The following is a 19,722-nucleotide window of genomic DNA, read 5'->3' on the forward strand; positions in this document are numbered from 1 at the left end:
CCGACTCGATTTATACCAAGAGCTCAGAGTCTGATCAGAGGAGCAGGAGTTATCAGCCAGGACCCTGCTCATGGTCAACTTCATCAAAGAAGGAAGGAGGTTAACATTATTTCAACTACTGCATTTCTGGTCTCCTTCCTATCGGCAAGATGTTGTGAAACTTGAAAGGGTTCAGAAAAGATTTACAAGGATGTTGCCAGAGTTGGAGGATTTGAGCTACAGGGAGAGGCTGAACAGGCTGGGGCTGTTTTCCCTGGAGTGTTGGAGGCTGAGGGGTGAACTTATAGAGGTTTACAAAATTATGAGGGGCATGGATAGGGTAAATAGGCAAAGTCTTTTCCCTGGGGTCGGGGAGTCCAGAACTAGAGGGCATAGGTTTAGGGTGAGGGGGGAAAGATATAAAAGAGACCTAAGGGGCAACTTTTTCACACAGAGGGTGGTACGTGTATGGAATGAGCTGCCAGAGGAAGTGGTGGAGGCTGGTACAATTGCAACATTTAAGAGGCATTTGGATGGGTATATGAATAGGAAGGGTTTGGAGGGATATGGGCCGCGTGCTGGCAGGTGGGACTAGATTGGGTTGGGATATCTGGTCGGCATGGACGGGTTGGACCGAAGGGTCTGTTTCCGCGCTGTACATCACAGTGACTCTATGACTATCTTAGAGATTTGTACAGAGGGTTTACTCAGTCAGGATCTGAGTCATGTACCCCACTGGGGGATATCGGCTTTAACCTTGACCTGTGTTGACTTCCCTCCATTCAGCCAAAATGCTGCTCAACTCCAGTGAAATATCGAGTTAAACCTTCCACAGCCTAACAAGAGAACAGTTAAATTGTGGCAGGTGGGAAGATTTTTAGTTTGTATAAACTCCAGGGTTGTAAGAGTTTACAGAAGTCTCTGGGCAGCCAGAACAGAAAAAGATTCCGCACGATCGGAACTAGCAAAGATCAGTCAAATAAATAATTATAGAGTAAATGTAGAAATTATACTGCACTGGGATTGATGATCTGTAAAGGATATTGTTGGGATAAAGATTGAATCTTTATTTTCACTGTTTATGTTAAGATATTTCAACATTATCATATATATTGCTTATTTTTGTTTTGTATAAGGAATTTTAAAAAAAACCATTAGTAACCAAACGACAAAAATAAAACTGATGATCTAGCAAGCCAGGATTTCACATCGGATCTAGTGCATTGGTATTACCACTAGCTGGGATTGTAACACCTTGCGTAAACATTTGTATCATCCCAGGGACTCAACTGTGGGATCAGCCACTTTGATACAATGAGGAATTGAGTCGTCACTTTCCTACAGAACTCTGATAAGCCACACTGCAATGGAGCGAACTGGTGATGTTTAAAGCAATAGAAGAGTCAGAATTTCTCTTCATAAGGGATTTAACTGACGCACCTCACATCTTCGCCATTTGACTGTGGGTAATTGTGTGTCTATTACAAGTTCAAATCCAGAATGAACCTGAAGTATTGGAGATGCTGGATTGTTGAAACAAACACGGAGAGTGCCAGGGAAGCTCAGTAAAGTCTAGCAGCATCTCCACGGAGACGGAAACAGTGTGTGAATGCTTCGAGTCCAATGACTCTTCTTCAGAACAGGCTCATTCGCAAACTGGGGTGCACTGTCTGACACTGCCACCTTCGGGATCCCACGTGCACCAAATATTTCACATAAGACCCTGACATCCATCTCTGTGACAATGATACGTAACGTTTCCACCTCTATCTATCAATAAAAAATGACAGGAGGTCTGTTCTCACTCCAGGCAGTGATCCCAAGGGGATCAGTGACTCTCACTGCTCAGGCCTTTATCTACTGTGCAACTTTGCCAGTCCTCAGTCTCCAGCCTTGTGCTCACAGCTCACCTCTTTAACATTTGGCCCCCATTCTGGACACACTCTCGGGCATGTGGTCAGTGTACATTGATTGGTTGATCTGATTCACTGTCACGTTTACCTAAGTACAGAGAAATATGCCCTGAGATGTTGGTGACTGCAACCCAAGATGGTGGCTGGACGGGCAGGAATTGCCCGGTGCCCAGTCTGACTTTCATGTCAAGAATTATCAGTGTCAAGCTCCTCTCTGGTGAGCAGAAAAATGAGGTGAGAGTTAATAATCAATAATTGAATTACAAGCAAATATGCTTCTCACAGCTCCCTACAGTTTGAAAGCATTCTTTTGTCATAGCTGGGCACTGTTTGTACCTACAGGGCTTCTGGCTCTGCCTACTGACTCTCAGTGTCTGCTGTGTTGATTCGGAGATGCCGGTGTCGGACTGGGGTGGACAAAGTTAAAAATCACACAACACCAGGTTATAGTCCAACAGGTTTAGTTGGAATCACACTAGCTTTGTGCTTCCAATTAAACCAGTTGGACTATAACCTGGTGTTGTGTGATTTGTAACTATCTGCTGAGTGTCTGATTATGTTGGCTTTTTACGTGTATCTCTGGAGTTTATACAAACTCTTCTTATGATCTCCTATGATAAAGTTGCCCTTCTCTCCTCAGGACTTGTCTACGGACAGTCGGATTTCTGCTTCCGGAGCAATTTCAATTTCTCCTAAGCCGAATCTTCCTTGCATCTGACAAAGATACCTCAAAATTTCAACAAGAATTCCAACTCTGATGAATTCCGATTCCAATACTCAATATGCGTATTTTCCACAGATGTTTGGAAGTCATTAATAACACGAATCTATAATTCCTTGAGCTATTGAACCTTCCCGCCAATTCATCAACTTTCAACAAGTTTGCAGACGAAAGAAGCAATCAAAAGCTTTTACAAATACTTCAGGAGTATCTGCTAAATGCTGATGGATTTTAAGGATTAAACAGGAAGCACGAGATTAGAATATCCTTTATTGTCACCTGTACAGGAGTACAGTGAAAAGTTTACGGTGCCATCTTAGGTACAGAACTTAGATACAAAAACAGGAATAAAAAGAAAAGTAAGCATTAAATCACCATTGTTATGATTTTTGTGTTTTGAACCATCTCTTTAAACTCTGTTTCAAGACATTGTTAAATCATTCCCTCTGTCTAAGTGTTTAAGTGGAGTTGCATGTCCTCAGTGGTTAGGACTGCTGCCTCGCAGCACCAGGGACCTGGCTTCAATTCCCGCCTCGGCGACTCTCTGTGTGCAGTTTGCACATTCACTGCGTGGGTCTCCTCGTGCAGGCCAGGTGAATTGGCCATGCTCAATTGTCCGTAAAATTAACCTGGAGGAAAAATGTAGGTGGTCTGATTGTTAGGTTTGCGGATGACACCAAAATACGCAGAAAGTGAGGAGGATTGTCAAAGAACACAGTGGGGCATAGATTGCAGTTTGGGAAGGAGAAATGGCAGATGGAGTTTAATTCACACAACTGAAAGGCGATATATTTTGGAAGATCAAATAAATGCATTGACACACAGAGGGATTTGGGCGTACAGGTGCACAGATCCCTGAAAGTAGACACACAGATAGATACTGTGGTCATGAAGGCCTACAGCATACTGGCCTTCATAGGCAGGGACATCGAATCGAAACGTTGGCAAGCTGTACAAAGCTTTAGTTAGGCAACATTTGGAATACTTTGTGCAGGACTGGTCATCACATTCCCAGAAGGTTGTGGATGCTTTAGAGGTGTAGACAGGGTTTACCAGGATGTTAGGTACGAGGAGAGTTTGGATAAACTCGAATGGTTCTCACTGGAAAAACAGAGGCTGAGGGGCAAAATTATGAGAGGCATAGACAGAGTGCATAGTCAGAGACTTTCTCCCTCTCAGCAGCACAGGTTCAAGGTGAGAGGGGAAGGTTTGGGGGGGGGGGTGGTGGTGGATGGGAAGGGTGGGAGGGGGGGGGGGGATGTGCAGGGAAAATATTGCACACAGAGGGTGGTGGGTGCCTGGAACGCGCTGCCAGTGGGGGTGGTGGGAGCAGGCACGTTAGCAACTTGTGATCGACACACAACCAGGAGGCAAACAGATGGGCAATAAGTAGCAGGACTAACTAAGGCCTAGGATTTGGTGCAGACTTGATGGGCCGAAGGGCCTGTTCCTTTGCTGAATTGTAATGTGAAATGGTGCTTTCCCACCTTCTGCAGGTTTCCCTTCCCCCCCCCACTCCCCTCCACAGCTGAGATGGAGATTTCCTGCTTCTTCCCAGGCAATATAGACATCATCTTGTCTTTCATGATTGTATATTGCACGATTTTTAAAATAAGCTTCTGTAGCTAATAATAAGTTTTCTGATTCAAATCCCCATTTAGATTGTGAATGTTCTAGTTCTAACAAAATCTCAAAATCCTTCTCATCATTCTATTAGACTCCTCCGTCGAAATCTTTTCAAAGTCCCTGTCACAGCCAGTACTCTGTGATTGTCCGAATCGCACGGCCTGGGGATTCAGGATGATCTTGACCTTTTCCCCCCCCCTCTGTCTGATGTCACCCTGTCTCGTGGAGCCTGCTCAAAACCATTGTTGGATCCTCACGTGGAGCTATCACCGTGAACACTTCCTGAACGGATACCTTCCAGAGCAAACCGCACACAGGAGCAGGATTTCCGTGGGATTCGGGAACAAAGCAGAGAAGAGGCTGGACCTTACCCACCATGGTCAGTCTGCAGCTCCCCCTCACAAACAGTTGAACCCAGAGTGTGGCTCCTCCACACTGCTGCCTGACTGTCTTTTCGTTCCTGCTCATTTAACAATCCAAATGCCACAGACTTCAGCCGTTGCTATGGTTACTGAACAACAACAGCAATTTGCGTACATTGACAAAAGTCAAATCGAAAGCTGTTGAGTCTTTGTTTCCCGATCTTGCTGGTTTAATGATACTGCATTCCCTGGCTTGTCATTGCTCCTGGTCCATCATTTCAGGTTAAATAAATGATATGTCAGCGTTCAAGACAAGACGTTCCCTTCCCAGGGCCTCATGCTCCTGGTTCCCTTCTCTCCCCTCCAGGGTAATTTCAACAGACACATTCCTTCGATTCTGCTGGTAATCAGGGTGCTTGGGACACTGTATTTGTACAGGAATGCTCATATCGTGGTTAACAGAGTCATCAAATCCCCACAATGTGGAAGCAGGCCATTTGGCCCAACAACTCTACACTGACCCTCCGGTGAGTATCCCACCCAGACCCATCCCCCTACCCTATTACTCTACCTTTACCCCTGACTAATGCAGCTAACCTACACATCCCTATTCACTACAGGCAATTTAGCCTGGCCAATTCACCCTGACCTGCACGTCTTTGGACTGTGGGAGGAAACCGGAGCACCCGGAGGAAACCCACACTGACACGGGGAGAACGTGCAAACTCCACACAGACAGTCACCCGAGGTTAGAATCAAACCCGGGTCCCTGGTGCTGGACTAACCACCGAACCACCCTTATGTTGCTAGTCTTGTAATAATAAGGACTTGGGCTAGTGGCTGAGAGACACAAATTCAAATCGAGTGAAGCAACAGCCCAATGTGGTCATACTCACGGAATCATACCTTCGAGAAAATGTCCCAGACACCACTTTCACCATCCCTGGATATGTCCTGTCTCACTGGCAGGACAGACTGACCCAGAGGTGGTGACACAGTGGGATACAGTCAGGAGGGAGTTGCCCTGGGAGTCCTCAATATTGACTCCAGATCCCGTGAAATCTCATGCCTTCAGGTTAAACCTGGGCAAGGAAATCTCCTGCGGATTATCACGTACCGTCCTTCCTCAGCTGATGAATCAGTACTCCTCCATGTTGAATAACACTTGGAGGAAGCACTGAGGGTGGCAAGGGCACACAGTGTACTTTGGCGGGGGGATTTCAATGTCCACCACCAAGGGTGGCTCAGCAGCAGTTCGAGCTGGTCAGGTTGTAAAGAGCATAGATGCCAGACTGGGTCTTTGGCAGGTGGTGAGGGGACCAATAAGAGGGAAAGATTGCTGGCTCCAAGTGTATCTGTCCATGACAGTATCAGTAAGAACGACCACCACACAGTCCTGTTGGAGATGAAATCCGGCCTTCACATTGAGATAACCCCCAGCATGGCACGATCACCATGCTAAATGGGATAGACTTCGAACAGGACTGTGGGGATGGGCACTATGGGAGTAGGGAGTGTAGGGCGAGGACTGTGGGGGTAGGGACTATAGGGTGGGGACTGCGGGGGGGGGGTGTGGACTGTTGGGGGGGGTGTGGGGATGGGGACTAGGTGGGTGTGAGGAGTGGGGGATGTGGGGACTGCAGGGGGTGGGGAGTGGGGGTGTGTGGGGAGTGGTGGGGAGCGGTGGGACGTGGGGAGACTATGGGGACTGTGGGGGGGGTGTGGGGACTGTGGGGGGGGGGGTGTGGGGACTGTGGGGGGAGGTGTGGGGACTGTGGGGGGGGTGTGTGGGGACTGTGGGGGGGGGTGGGGACTGTGGGGGGGGTGGGATGAGGGGAGTGGGGGTGGGGACTATGTCAGGACGAAGGGGCTACGCTCTGTAAGCTTGTGATTCCAAATAAACCTGTTGGACGATCGGCTGGTGTCGTGTGACCTTTGACCTTCTTGACCTCAGTCCTACACTAACACCTCCACATCGTGGCTCGGTTTTCCAGCTGAGGGCAATAATGTGTTTCAGGGGAAGGAGCGGCCAGGATTATCGAGGGCAGTTGGTGTTGGAGTCTGCTTTCAGACATCCTGCTGGATTCTGGGAATTATTTCACAGGGAATCTCCCAGATATCCAGCCAGGCACACCCTATTCCTGTTGAACAAACAGCTCAATGTCTCCAAACAATTGCTGTGCTGTTGAAGCAACATCTCTTTGAGCTTCACCTCAATCATATGGAGTCCTTTATTACAGCTGAACTCCTACAGGCAAGCAAGCCTTTTAATTCCAATTAGTAACACCAACCCACCCTTACACGACACACTGACAGTTCGGTCCAGTCCCTCATCTATCCTGCTCCTTCGTGGTATTGACCTGCAGTGATAGACGGTAACTACAGAGGGGGAGACAATTAAGCAGTGAGTCCACAGAGGGAGAAAAGAGATCGGTCTCACTGTGAGTCAAATCTCCCATCCCAGGTCACCATGCCCTGCCCTGTATGGGTTGGTTACCAGGCTGTTCAGTTAGTTAGCCTCCGTTAATCCACCTCTGGTCTTTAGTAAAGTTCATCTGTTCCCAGGACTGTAAATGGGAGCAGACAAGTAACCTCCCGTATCTCTCAGCAAACTCTAACCCCTGCACACAGAAACGAGCGAGATACACCAACTCCAAACAGAAAATCAAACGAGTTAAGTCTGGAGTACTGTGAGCAGTCTAGTCTCATTAGTTAAGGCAGGATGAGAGCTTCGATAAGTCTTGGAGGTGGTTTATCAAACTAAAACGTGGACTGAGCTGGGTTGTTTTCGGGGGGCGGGTTGGACAGGCTATGCAGGTAGGAGGTGACTTGATTGAGTTGCCTAAGATCCTTCAAGGTGTTTACCCTGGGGGATGTGGAGAGAATGGTCCCTCTTGTGGAACATGGGGATCACGGTGTCAAAGTCCAGGTCATCCATCTCAGACCAAGGTGAGGAGACCCAGAGGGTTTGACTGTCTGTGTAAGGCTCTCCATGAGAAGCCAGGGGCAATGGGTTTTGATGAGCAAGGAGGGGGGGGGGGGGAAAGGTCATTGAGTGGAGGGAGGAACGTGGAGTAATCAGGTCATACAGAATGGCGCAGTGGGCTCAAAGGGCAGAGTGGCCTTCTTAGTGTGGGGATGCTCATAAAGTCAGAGTGAGACGGGGAGAGGGGCTTAAATAATAACAGGCACAAGAAATAGATGTCCCCATGACTTGTCCGGACTTGTCCGACCTGCCTATCTTCTTTTCCACCTATCCACTCCACCCTCTCCTCCTTGACCTATCACCTTCATCCCCTCCCCCACTCACCCATTGTACTCTATGCTACTTTCTCCCCACCCCCACCCTCCTCTAACTTATCTCTCCACGCTTCAGGCTCACTGCCTTTATTCCTGATGAAGGGCTTTTGCCCGAAACGTCGAGTTCGAAGCTCCGCGGATGCTGCCTGAACTGCTGTGCTCTTCCAGCACCACTAATCCAGAATCTGGTTTCCAGCATCTGCAGTCATTGTTTTTCCCACAAGGAATAGACAGACCATGGTGTGATGGGTTAGTATCAGGCCAGAACAATGAGAGGAGGGGACAGAGGTGGTGGAGGGAGTCAGATCGGGGGTAAGGGAGGTGGGGGGAGTCTGGGTGGGCAAGCTGGAGGAATGTAGGCGGTAGGGATGAGGAGAGAGTGGGGGTTGGAGAGTATGGGGGAGGAGGAGGTGGGAGAGGGGTGGGGGGGGGAGTGAGGGGAGAGAGTGGGGAGAGGGATTGGAGGGCCTGTGGGGGGGAGAAACGTGGGGGGAGGGGAATGGGGAGAGTGGGGGGAGGGATGGAAGAGAGTGGGGAATGGGGCAAGAGAAGGTGGGGGGGGGAAGGAGGTGGGTGGGGGACGAGAGTGGGGGGATGGGGAAGAGAGGGTAGGGGGAGGGGTGTGAGTGGGAGAGTGGGGTGGAGGTTGTCAGGGAGAGGCAGGAGAATGAGAATGGGAGCTGAGGGGGTGGGGAAGGGGTAGAGGGTGAGTTCGAGTGGGGAAGGGGTGTGCGAGTGTCGGAAGGCGGTCGGTGAGATGATGAATTCTTAACTTTCCTTTTACACACGCGCTGAGCCTTCAGCCTTCTCCATCGCTTGGCAACATCGCTCTCGTTCTCTTAGCACAGGCCTTAAATGTCGACTCTGTGAAACCTCTGGTTTCCGACAGCTGTCTTTATTTTCAGCATCTTGTCATCTCCTTCAGCAAAAGCTAAATCGAAAAATGTTAAGCTCCAGCCATTATTGACAGAGACTCAGTTCAGGAAGGACATTTGTGGCCTTCCAATTCAGGCTTGGGAACTGGTGATTATCCTTTCTGATGTTGCTGGTGCTGTCAATGTCAGTGGGATTAATAGTCACCTTGTTACCACAGGGTTACTCAGTGTGGTTATTCAGCAATGCAGCTGCTCGGTAATCGTTCACTTGTTTTCAAATATTGCCTTGTGCTCGTGTCAACGACTGCTGGAGCTTCCCTTTGTTGTGTCTTACGTGATTTTTGCATCCCGATTTGGAGCCAACTCTGAGCCTGAACAGACTCGCAAATCAACCATGCACTGTTCCGGTCGATTTCTTTTTAAAATAGAGGTCCCGGTATAAATGCATGACTCCAGGTTTTGAGAGAGACCTTTTCCTGTGGTTTTTGAGCTGACACCACGACCTTGTCATTTCCCAGGACTGATCGCCGTGTCGAACATCTTGTGTTGTCGGGAAATCCCACAGGTTGTGTAACATCGCTTCACTGGAATTGAAAATCTCATGCAGGTGTATTTAACTGCTCAGACTACAAGTTACAGTTAGCAAACACTTTACATATCAGACTTTTGCTGGACCAAAAGTGGTTGTTGGTCATCTTGTTTCATATTCGCCTATCCAGCTATTAAAAGCGCCATAACCCTTAAATTAGCACGACAGCTAATTGGGGTTGAAAGAACTTTTTAGTCCCTTAGAGAAAACCACAGTCTGCAGATGAGATAATGAAGAAAAATTCTAAAAGATAACGTGTGGGGTTGAGGATTAAAAAGTACAAAGAAGGGCTTCAGTAGCTCAGCCTTTATGTAATTATTTCTTGTATAAATCTCAGAGGTAGTCATTTCCGATCTGAAAGGAATTAATGCAGGGCTTGTTGAGAGCAGGTGGTGTAGTGCAAGATGGTGAGGAAATGGGATACTGTGACAGCAAGAAGCACAAAATAGATTGTCCTTTTTTTTTTGGTGAAATGAATGAGCAGAGGAACCGGGGCCTGCCTTCGAGAATGAGGAACTCTGCACCGTATCCTAGCAACCTAGTCCTTCTCAAAATCGAGTGTGTGGGGAGTGTGAAAACTGCAGTGGATGGTTAGAAGTGCAGGAAATGAGCTGCTGTTGGAATGAACAGAGTGCAGCTCTCAAACTGCTGCTTGTGCGCGCGGTTCCTCCCTGCGTGGCGAGGTTGGGAAACCCCCCAGCCCGCTTCTTTGCTGTCCACTCCCCGTCGATGTGGGTGAGATGGAAGCAGAAGGAATCAATGAAGGAGCCAGTGGAAGGTGAGCACTTGGGGGGGGGAGTGAGTGGAGTGTTACCGGACACATAGGAAGACCACTGTGGTTGTTGGAGGTCTGTCACCTCAGATCCAGGACATCTCTGCAGGAGTCCCTCAGGGTAGTGTCCTAGGCCCAACCACCCTCAGCTGCTCCATCAATGACCTTTCCCTCCATCATAAAGGTCGGAAATGGGGGACGTTTGCTGATGTGCGGCACCACTCCTCTCGGAATAATCCCAACACAATCCTTAATGCCGACAATATCCAGATTTGGGTTTGTAAGTACCACTTACACCACAATGCACCATCTCAAACTAGGGAGATTCTAAACATCCCCCCTTGACATGCAATGGTGTTACCATCACTGAATTCCCCCAACTGAATTCCCCCTAACCCCTGGGGGTTACCATTGACCAGAAACTCAACCGGATTCACTAAATTCACACTGTGCCTACAACAGCCAGTCAGAGCAAATAACTCACCTGCTGACTCCCCCAAAACCTGTCCAACATCCAAAAAGCATAAGTCAGTGATGGAATACTCTTCACTTCCCTGGACGGGTGCAGCTCCAACAGCCCTCATGAAGCTTGCCACCATCCAGGACAGAGCAGCCCCCACATCCACAAGAATTCACTCCCTCCACCACCAACGATCAGGAATAGCAGTGTGTATTAGCTCTAACATACACCGCTCAAATTCACCAGGGCTCCAGTGAAATTGTTCTGTGTCCTATCTCGAGCTGGTCGGGCAGGTAGGCCTGGGTTTTCCAGAGGTCAGAGTGGCCATTGAGTGGTAATCTCTCAGTAGAGCATGAACAGTTAACCGAGAGGATGTTCCCAAGTCCCTGGGGTGGTCTTGACTCAGTGAGCCTGTTACTCAGAGTGCCAGGGACAGGTGGCGTTAGAGGCGCCAGGTCTTTGACAGCTAATGGTCAAAGAGAATAATCAATGTGAAGGTAACAGAGGGCTCCTGACACTGACTGAGGGCCGACAGCCCGGCTGCTATAATAGCGCCCAGGCATTCAGAGCAAACCATCAATTATTCAGCCCAAACTAAATTGCTTTGTTTTGTCGAAGGGCCAACTCCACATCAGAAAAGAAAGCCAATGATAAAATATTGGTATGGGCAGTGACTTTGCGCCAATGTTCAGCCTGAGGATACTTTACTGTGGAAAAGCAATTATCTTTCGCTGAAGGCTGTATTACGTGAAGTTATTAAACAGTAAAAGCTCATTAAATGACTCCAAGAATTCCTGACGAGGCCATTTGTGTCTCTGTACAATTTAATACAAACCAAGACAGCTAGAGCTGTATAACGCAGACAAAGGATGTGCAGTAGATTCAGATTTCCCTTGGTTTGACTTTTCTCGTATTTGTCCTGACGTTTTTTTGGAAAATCTTTTGGGTTTTAGGATTTACAGCCTGCGTATTATTTGGGATTATTTGAATTCAAGAGTTACATGCAGTTAAAACTGACATCAGGCCTTGTAGGAACCGTGCAGTGAAGTAATTTCGGTGAATATAAATAATGCAGAATAGGTGGAGTTTGAACTCTCTGGGAGAATATATTAGACTATATTACACTACACTTTAGAATGGGAGGCTGTTATCGTCGAACATCATCTGAAGAGATATCTGATGGAAAGATGGAGGAGGTGATGGATGGGTGAATGAAGAGTTAATTAAGTTTGAATTGCTGACATAAATACGGGAGCTAGTAATTAGTGGGGTTTTTATGGCAGGTGACAAACTGAAATAAAGCTCTCTCTAAATGTGTGGACTTGAATTCGGCGTGAGGACAGTTATCCTTTGGAGTATCACAGTTAGATTAGATTACTTACAGTGTGGAAACAGGCCCTTCAGCCCAACAAGTCCACACCGACCCGCTGAAGAGCAACCTATCCAGACCCATTCCCCTACACCTAACACTACGGGGAACTTAGCACGGCTAATCCACCTGACCTGCACATTTTTGGACTGTGGGAGGAAACCGGAGCACCCGGAGGAAACCCACGCAGACACCGGGGGGGGAGGGGGAGAATGTGCAAACTCCACACAGACAGTCACCCGAGGCAGGAATTGAACCCAGGTCTCTGGCGCTGTGAGGCAACAGTGCTAACCATTGAGCCACCCACACAGTACATGGAAGTACATGGAGAAAAGGCAGATTTGTTACTGTAAAACACAGCCTGGTATATCCATGTCCAACAGTATTTAATATTAATGTACAATAGCATTACTTTGAAGACTCGGCCCCTCGATAACTTTTGATTTTGCCGCCTTTTGTACAAGTCTACTTTGAACCATACTCATAGTTTGTATTGAACCCCATAATAAAAAGAAATTTGCAGCAGCAGCAGAGAAACAGGCCCGAGATTGCCTGGAGAACAGCAGGATTAAAAACATTCTTTTCTTCAAACATTTGTCAGGACAGCTTGAAGACCAGTTATATGCAGTTCTGCTCTCCTGAAAGAATTACCTCTGAACAGAAAACTTCTTGAGAAAACCCATCAGAAAATTGACTCTCAAAAATCCCTTTACAGTCAGTAACCGGGGAAACGGGCCTTATAAAAAACAGAACAGAGATTGGAAAAAGGCCATTAACAGCTAAGGGGTGAAATCCCAACTGGTTACCTCCAAAAGAGGCTGATTATGAGACACCCAATGCAGAGACAATCTCGAAAGGGAAGGGATCAGAAACTTGGGTTGACAGGTTCAGTTAAGACTTGTCACAGTGTATTAACAAAATGCTGAATGATTGACCCAACATAAGAGTCAAAAACAAGGAGTTACTTCATCGAATACGGGTTCAGGAGCAACAGTTGTGAATGCATTTTAAAGTACCAATGAAAGCTAATGAAATCTTTATTGCACTGGTAGTTTGAAAGGTAAATCCAAAGATTGGTGGAAAACTATCTTGGACATCAAATTATTGGCATGTCATTTGATAAGATTCAATGATTCTTTTGACCCTATTAGAATCATTGAATTCCTACAGTTTGGAAACAGGCCCTTTGGCTCAACAAGTCCACACCGACCCTCCAAAGAGTATCCCACCCAGACCCATTCCCCTACCTTTACCCCTGACTAATGCATCTAACCTACACATCCCTGAACACTGTGGGCAATTTAGCATGGCCAATTCACCCTAACCTGCACATCTTTGGACTGTGGGAGGAAACCCACGCAGACAGGGGGAGAAGGGGCAAACTCCACACAGTCAGTGGCCTGAGGCTGGAATCGAACCCAGTTCCCTGGTGCTGGGAGGCAGCAGTGCTAACCACTGAGCCACTGTGCTGCCCATAAAAGTGAACATCACAAGCTTGAAGTTGCCTCGCTCCACCATAAGTGATGCTTGACATATATCATCTGTGACTTTGGTAGTTGTGAGATTCAAACCCATGATTCGATAGAGACGAGAGTGTAAAATAGGTTGTGTCTGAACCGTCGATTCTCCTGTTCCTCGGAAGCTACCTGACCAGCTGTGCTTTTCCAGAGCTGCACTTTTGACTATGAAGATATCTTAAGGAAGTTCTACCCACAGATCTTTGAGCTATCCTTCAGCCATCTTGGCAAAGGAATATTTTCATTTGTGTCCACGAAGACACCATATTGGTAAAGGGGAAAAGCCAGCTTTACTTTGAAGGCAGCATTTAAAACAACAAAAACTTCAATATCTTCAGAATAACGACTCACCAACTTTTGGGCCATTAAGAGCATAACAAGGCACCAAAATAGATGAAATAAAAGGAGCTCAAAATCCCAAAAAGAACCTTCAAAATCAGGAAAATGATCAACAATTAATCATTGGTGAGGACCAATCTTTCTCCCATCAGACCCAGTTGATCGGTGTATTGGCAGATGTAGAAAGCCCAATTCCTAAAGTTGGGAACAGCATCAGGAACAAATACCAAATAGACACCGAACATGTCCACACATTTCTCTACTCCAGCAGTGGGGTCAACATTACATCATGAGTTACACTGACAACACATCAATGAAGAATAGATTAGATTGGATTAACTCAACAGCTTTTGACTAATAATTGGCTTTGCTAACACTTCAATCGCAGATATCCGCTGTCAGGAGAGCCTGTCGATAGTTTCATAAAACACCGTCATCCAAATGGTGCTGTGGGAATGTTCACGTTGCCATTGGTACCTTAGGGTAACTCAGACACTGAGGGAGAAAAAGAGGAGAAAAAGAGGAGAAAAAGAGGAGAAAAAGAGGAGAAAAAGAGGAGAAAAAGAGGAGAAAAAGAGGAATAAACAGGAGAAAAGAGGTTCTACAATAAAAAGTGAGTCCAACTCTGAACAAACAGTCCAACAGCAAAGTGGAGAAGATTGTTCAAGCAGCATTAGAAAGCCAATGTCCCATTGAATGCAAAATGTCCTACAGGGCGTGCTGACGACAGAAAGTATCTGACCAGGGGAGGCAAACCCTTCACCTCAACATGAGACAACATCAACGCATTGTCTGAAGCAATTGAGCACTCCAATACCTCGTCATGGAGTCTCATTGCCATAACTCGACATTCACAAAGACAACATTGTTCAGCTTTAACACCACCAATGTACTCACTGTTGTGAAAGCAGTCAGGTCTGGACAGTGTGCTGAAGGATACATGATGCAACAGAGTGGGACAGGGCGATGGCCTGTGGGACTGTTGTTTGATTATGGGATAACGCCAGACCCACAGCAATATTACCGACCCGTAACTTCCCCATAAATGGCACAGCAAACCACTCAGGCAGAACCATCCCCAGAGAAACTCAGACAAGGACAGATCACGTAGTGCTCCCAAAGGCAGTGGAAACCACAGCCGCCCTGTGGATCCTGCAATGTCTTCCTGTCTCAAATTGGGAGAGCTGCCACACAGACGAGTCAAGTAACAGCCTGACGTCGTCATACTCACAGCATCATACCTAGCAGACTATGTCCCAGCACCACCAACATTCATGAATATGACCTGTGCCAGCAATAGAGTCTGTTTAATGGGGAGAGAGAGAGAGAGTCTGGTGTAGTCTGTTTAATGGGGGGGGAGAGAGAGTCTGGGGCAGTCTGTTTAATGGGGACAGAGACAGAGAGTCTGGTGCAGTCTGTTTAATGGGGAGAGAGAGAGAGAGTCTGGGGCAGTCTGTTTAATGGGGAGAGAGAGAGAGAGAGAGAGAGTCGGGGGCAGTCTGTTTCATGGGGAGAGAGAGTCTGGTGCAGTCTGTTTAATGGGGAGAGAGAGAGAGTCTGGTGCAGTCTGTTTAATGGGGAGAGAGAGAGAGAGTCTGGGGCAGTCTGTTTAATGGGGAGAGAGAGAGTCTGGTGCAGTCTGTTTAATGGGGACAGAGAGAGAGAGAGAGTCTGGTGCAGTCTGTTTAATGGGGAGAGAGAGAGAGTCTGGTGCAGTCTGTTTAATGGGGACAGAGAGAGAGAGAGAGAGTCTGGTGCAGTCTGTTTAATGGGGAGAGAGAGAGTCTGGTGCAGTCTGTTTAATGGGGAGAGAGAGTCTGGGGCAGTCTGTTTAATGGGGAGAGAGAGTCTGGGGCAGTCTGTTTAATGGGGAGAGAGAGTCTGGGGCAGTCTGTTTAATGGGGGGGGGGGGAGAGAGAGTCTGGGGCAGTCTGTTTAATGGGGACAGAGAGAGAGAGTCTGGGGCAGTCTGTTTAATGGGGAGAGAGAGAGAGTCTGGTGCAGTCTGTTTAATGGGGAGAGAGTCTGGTGCAGTCTGTTTAATGGGGAGAGAGAGAGAGAGAGTCTGGTGCAGTCTGTTTAATGGGGAGAGAGAGAGAGAGAGTCTGGTGCAGTCTGTTTAATGGGGACAGAGAGAGAGAGTCTGGGGCAGTCTGTTTAATGGGGAGAGAGAGAGAGTCTGGTGCAGTCTGTTTAATGGGGGAGAGAGAGAGAGTCTGGTGCAGTCTGTTTAATGGGGAGAGAGAGAGAGAGAGTCTGGTGCAGTCTGTTTAATGGGGAGAGAGAGAGAGTCTGGTGCAGTCTGTTTAATGGGGGGAGAGAGAGAGAGAGTCTGGTGCAGTCTGTTTAATGGGGAGAGAGAGAGAGTCTGGTGCAGTCTGTTCAATGGGGACAGAGAGAGAGAGTCTGGTGCAGTCTGTTTAATGGGGAGAGAGAGAGAGTCTGGTGCAGTCTGTTTAATGGGGAGAGAGAGAGAGAGTCTGGTGCAGTCTGTTTAATGGGGGAGAGAGAGAGAGAGAGTCTGGTGCAGTCTGTTCAATGGGGACAGAGAGAGAGAGTCTGGTGCAGTCTGTTTAATGGGGGGAGAGAGAGAGTCTGGTGCAGTCTGTTTAATGGGGAGGGAGAGAGAGAGAGAGTCTGGTGCAGTCTGTTCAATGGGGACAGAGAGAGAGAGTCTGGTGCAGTCTGTTTAATGGGGGGAGAGAGAGAGAGAGTCTGGTGCAGTCTGTTTAATGGGGAGAGAGAGAGAGAGAGAGTCTGGTGCAGTCTGTTTAATGGGGGGAGAGAGAGAGAGAGTCTGGTGCAGTCTGTTTAATGGGGGGAGAGAGAGAGAGAGTCTGGTGCAGTCTGTTTAATGGGGAGAGGGAGAGTCTGGTGCAGTCTGTTTAATGGGGAGAGAGAGAGAGAGTCTGGTGCAGTCTGTTTAATGGGGACAGAGAGAGAGAGTCTGGTGCAGTCTGTTTAATGGGGGGAGAGAGAGAGAGTCTGGTGCAGTCTGTTTAATGGGGAGAGAGAGAGAGTCTGGTGCAGTCTGTTTAATGGGGAGAGAGAGAGAGTCTGGTGCAGTCTGTTTAATGGGGAGGGAGAGAGAGAGTCTGGTGCAGTCTGTTTAATGGGGGGAGAGAGAGAGAGTCTGGTGCAGTCTGTTTAATGGGGAGAGAGAGAGAGAGTCTGGTGCAGTCTGTTTAATGGGGACAGAGAGAGAGAGTCTGGTGCAGTCTGTTTAATGGAGAGAGAGAGAGAGAGTCTGGTGCAGTCTGTTTAATGGGGAGAGAGAGAGAGAGTCTGGTGCAGTCTGTTTAATGGGGAGGGAGAGAGAGAGAGAGTCTGGGGCAGTCTGTTTAATGGGGACAGAGAGAGAGAGAGAGAGAGTCTGGTGCAGTCTGTTTAATGGGGAGAGAGAGAGAGAGTCTGGGGCAGTCTGTTTAATGGGGACAGAGAGAGAGAGAGTCTGGTGCAGTCTGTTTAATGGGGACAGAGAGAGAGTCTGGTGCAGTCTGTTTAATGGGGACAGAGAGAGAGAGAGTCTGGTGCAGTCTGTTTAATGGGGACAGAGAGAGAGTCTGGTGCAGTCTGTTTAATGGGGAGAGAGAGAGAGAGAGTCTGGTGCAGTCTGTTTAATGGGGAGAGAGAGAGAGAGTCTGGTGCAGTCTGTTTAATGGGGACAGAGAGAGAGAGAGTCTGGTGCAGTCTGTTTAATGGGGAGAGAGTCTGGTGCAGTCTGTTTAATGGGGAGAGAGAGAGAGAGTCTGGTGCAGTCTGTTTAATGGGGAGAGAGAGAGAGAGTCTGGTGCAGTCTGTTTAATGGGGAGAGAGTCTGGTGCAGTCTGTTTAATGGGGAGAGAGTCTGGTGCAGTCTGTTTAATGGGGAGAGAGAGAGAGAGAGTCTGGTGCAGTCTGTTTAATGGGGAGAGAGAGAGAGAGTCTGGTGCAGTCTGTTTAATGGGGAGAGAGAGAGTCTGGTGCAGTCTGTTTAATGGGGACAGAGAGAGAGAGTCTGGTGCAGTCTGTTTAATGGGGAGAGAGAGAGAGAGAGTCTGGTGCAGTCTGTTTAATGGGGAGAGAGAGAGAGAGTCTGTTTAATGGGGAGAGAGAGAGAGAGAGTCTGGTGCAGTCTGTTTAATGGGGACAGAGAGAGAGTCTGGTGCAGTCTGTTTAATGGGGAGGGAGAGAGAGAGAGAGTCTGGTGCAGTCTGTTTAATGGGGGGAGAGAGAGAGTCTGGTGCAGTCTGTTTAATGGGGGGGAGAGAGAGAGTCTGGTGCAGTCTGTTTAATGGGGGGAGAGAGAGAGTCTGGTGCAGTCTGTTTAATGGGGGGGAGAGAGAGAGAGAGTCTGGTGCAGTCTGTTTAATGGGGACAGAGAGAGAGAGAGTGTCTGGTGCAGTCTGTTTAATGGGGAGAGAGAGTCTGGTGCAGTCTGTTTAATGGGGACAGAGAGAGAGAGTCTGGTGCAGTCTGTTTAATGGGGAGAGAGAGAGAGAGAGAGTCTGGTGCAGTCTGTTTAATGGGGACAGAGAGAGAGAGTCTGGTGCAGTCTGTTTAATGGGGGGGAGAGAGAGAGAGTCTGGTGCAGTCTGTTTAATGGGGGGGAGAGAGAGAGAGTCTGGTGCAGTCTGTTTAATGGGGAGAGAGAGAGTCTGGGGCAGTCTGTTTAATGGGGACAGAGAGAGAGAGAGTGTCTGGTGCAGTCTGTTTAATGGGGAGAGAGAGAGTCTGGTGCAGTCTGTTTAATGGGGAGAGAGAGTCTGGGGCAGTCTGTTTAATGGGGAGAGAGAGAGAGTCTGGTGCAGTCTGTTTAATGGGGAGAGAGAGAGAGAGTCTGGTGCAGTCTGTTTAATGGGGGGAGAGAGAGAGAGAGAGTCTGGTGCAGTCTGTTTAATGGGGAGAGAGAGAGAGAGTCTGGTGCAGTCTGTTTAATGGGGAGAGAGAGAGAGAGTCTAGTGCAGTCTGTTTAATGGGGAGAGAGAGAGAGAGTCTAGTGCAGTCTGTTTAATGGGGAGAGAGAGAGAGAGTCTGGGGCAGTCTGTTTAATGGGGAGAGAGAGAGAGAGAGAGTCTGGTGAGGTCTGTTTAATGGGGGGAGAGAGAGAGAGTCTGGTGCAGTCTGTTTAATGGGGACAGAGAGAGTCTGGTGCAGTCTGTTTAATGGGGAGAGAGAGAGAGTCTGGGGCAGTCTGTTTAATGGGGACAGAGAGAGAGTCTGGTGCAGTCTGTTTAATGGAGAGAGAGAGTCTGGGGCAGTCTGTTTAATGGGGAGAGAGAGAGAGAGTCTGGTGCAGTCTGTTTAATGGGGAGAGAGAGAGAGTCTGGTGCAGTCTGTTTAATGGGGAGAGAGGGAGAGTCTGGTGCAGTCTGTTTATTGGGGAGAGAGAGAGTCTGGTGCAGTCTGTTTAATGGGGACAGAGAGAGAGAGAGTCTGGGGCAGTCTGTTTAATGGGGAGAGAGAGAGAGAGAGTCTGGTGCAGTCTGTTTAATGGGGAGAGAGAGAGAGAGAGTCTGGTGCAGTCTGTTTAATGGGGAGAGAGAGAGTCTGGTGCAGTCTGTTTAATGGGGAGAGAGAGAGTCTGGTGCAGTCTGTTTAATGGGGAGAGAGAGAGAGAGTCTGGTGCAGTCTGTTTAATGGGGAGAGAGAGAGTCTGGTGCAGTCTGTTTAATGGGGAGAGAGAGAGAGAGTCTGGTGCAGTCTGTTTAATGGGGAGAGAGAGAGTCTGGTGCAGTCTGTTTAATGGGGAGAGAGAGAGAGAGTCTGGGGCAGTCTGTTTAATAGGGAGAGAGAGAGAGAGTCTGGTGCAGTCTGTTTAATGGGGAGAGAGAGAGTCTGGTGCAGTCTGTTTAATGGGGAGAGAGAGAGAGAGTCTGGTGCAGTCTGTTTAATGGGGAGAGAGAGAGAGAGTCTGGTGC

General features: G+C 48.1%; 1 protein-coding gene and 1 long non-coding RNA gene across 2 annotated transcripts in view; one reads left to right on the top strand and one right to left on the bottom strand.

The window, feature by feature from the left end:
- The window catches only part of nup160 (nucleoporin 160), a 427,529-nt gene that overhangs the window by 279,931 nt on the left and 127,876 nt on the right, over positions 1-19,722 (top strand). The window lies entirely within an intron of this gene.
- On the bottom strand, positions 2,869-4,848 carry LOC140493349 (uncharacterized). The gene is made up of 2 exons (XR_011963647.1): positions 4,611-4,848; positions 2,869-3,242 (listed from the first exon to the last, which is right to left on the bottom strand). It is a non-coding gene; the product is annotated as an uncharacterized lncRNA (long non-coding RNA).

This window comes from Chiloscyllium punctatum, chromosome 22, assembly GCF_047496795.1.
Source record: "Chiloscyllium punctatum isolate Juve2018m chromosome 22, sChiPun1.3, whole genome shotgun sequence".
Lineage (NCBI taxonomy): Eukaryota > Metazoa > Chordata > Chondrichthyes > Orectolobiformes > Hemiscylliidae > Chiloscyllium > Chiloscyllium punctatum.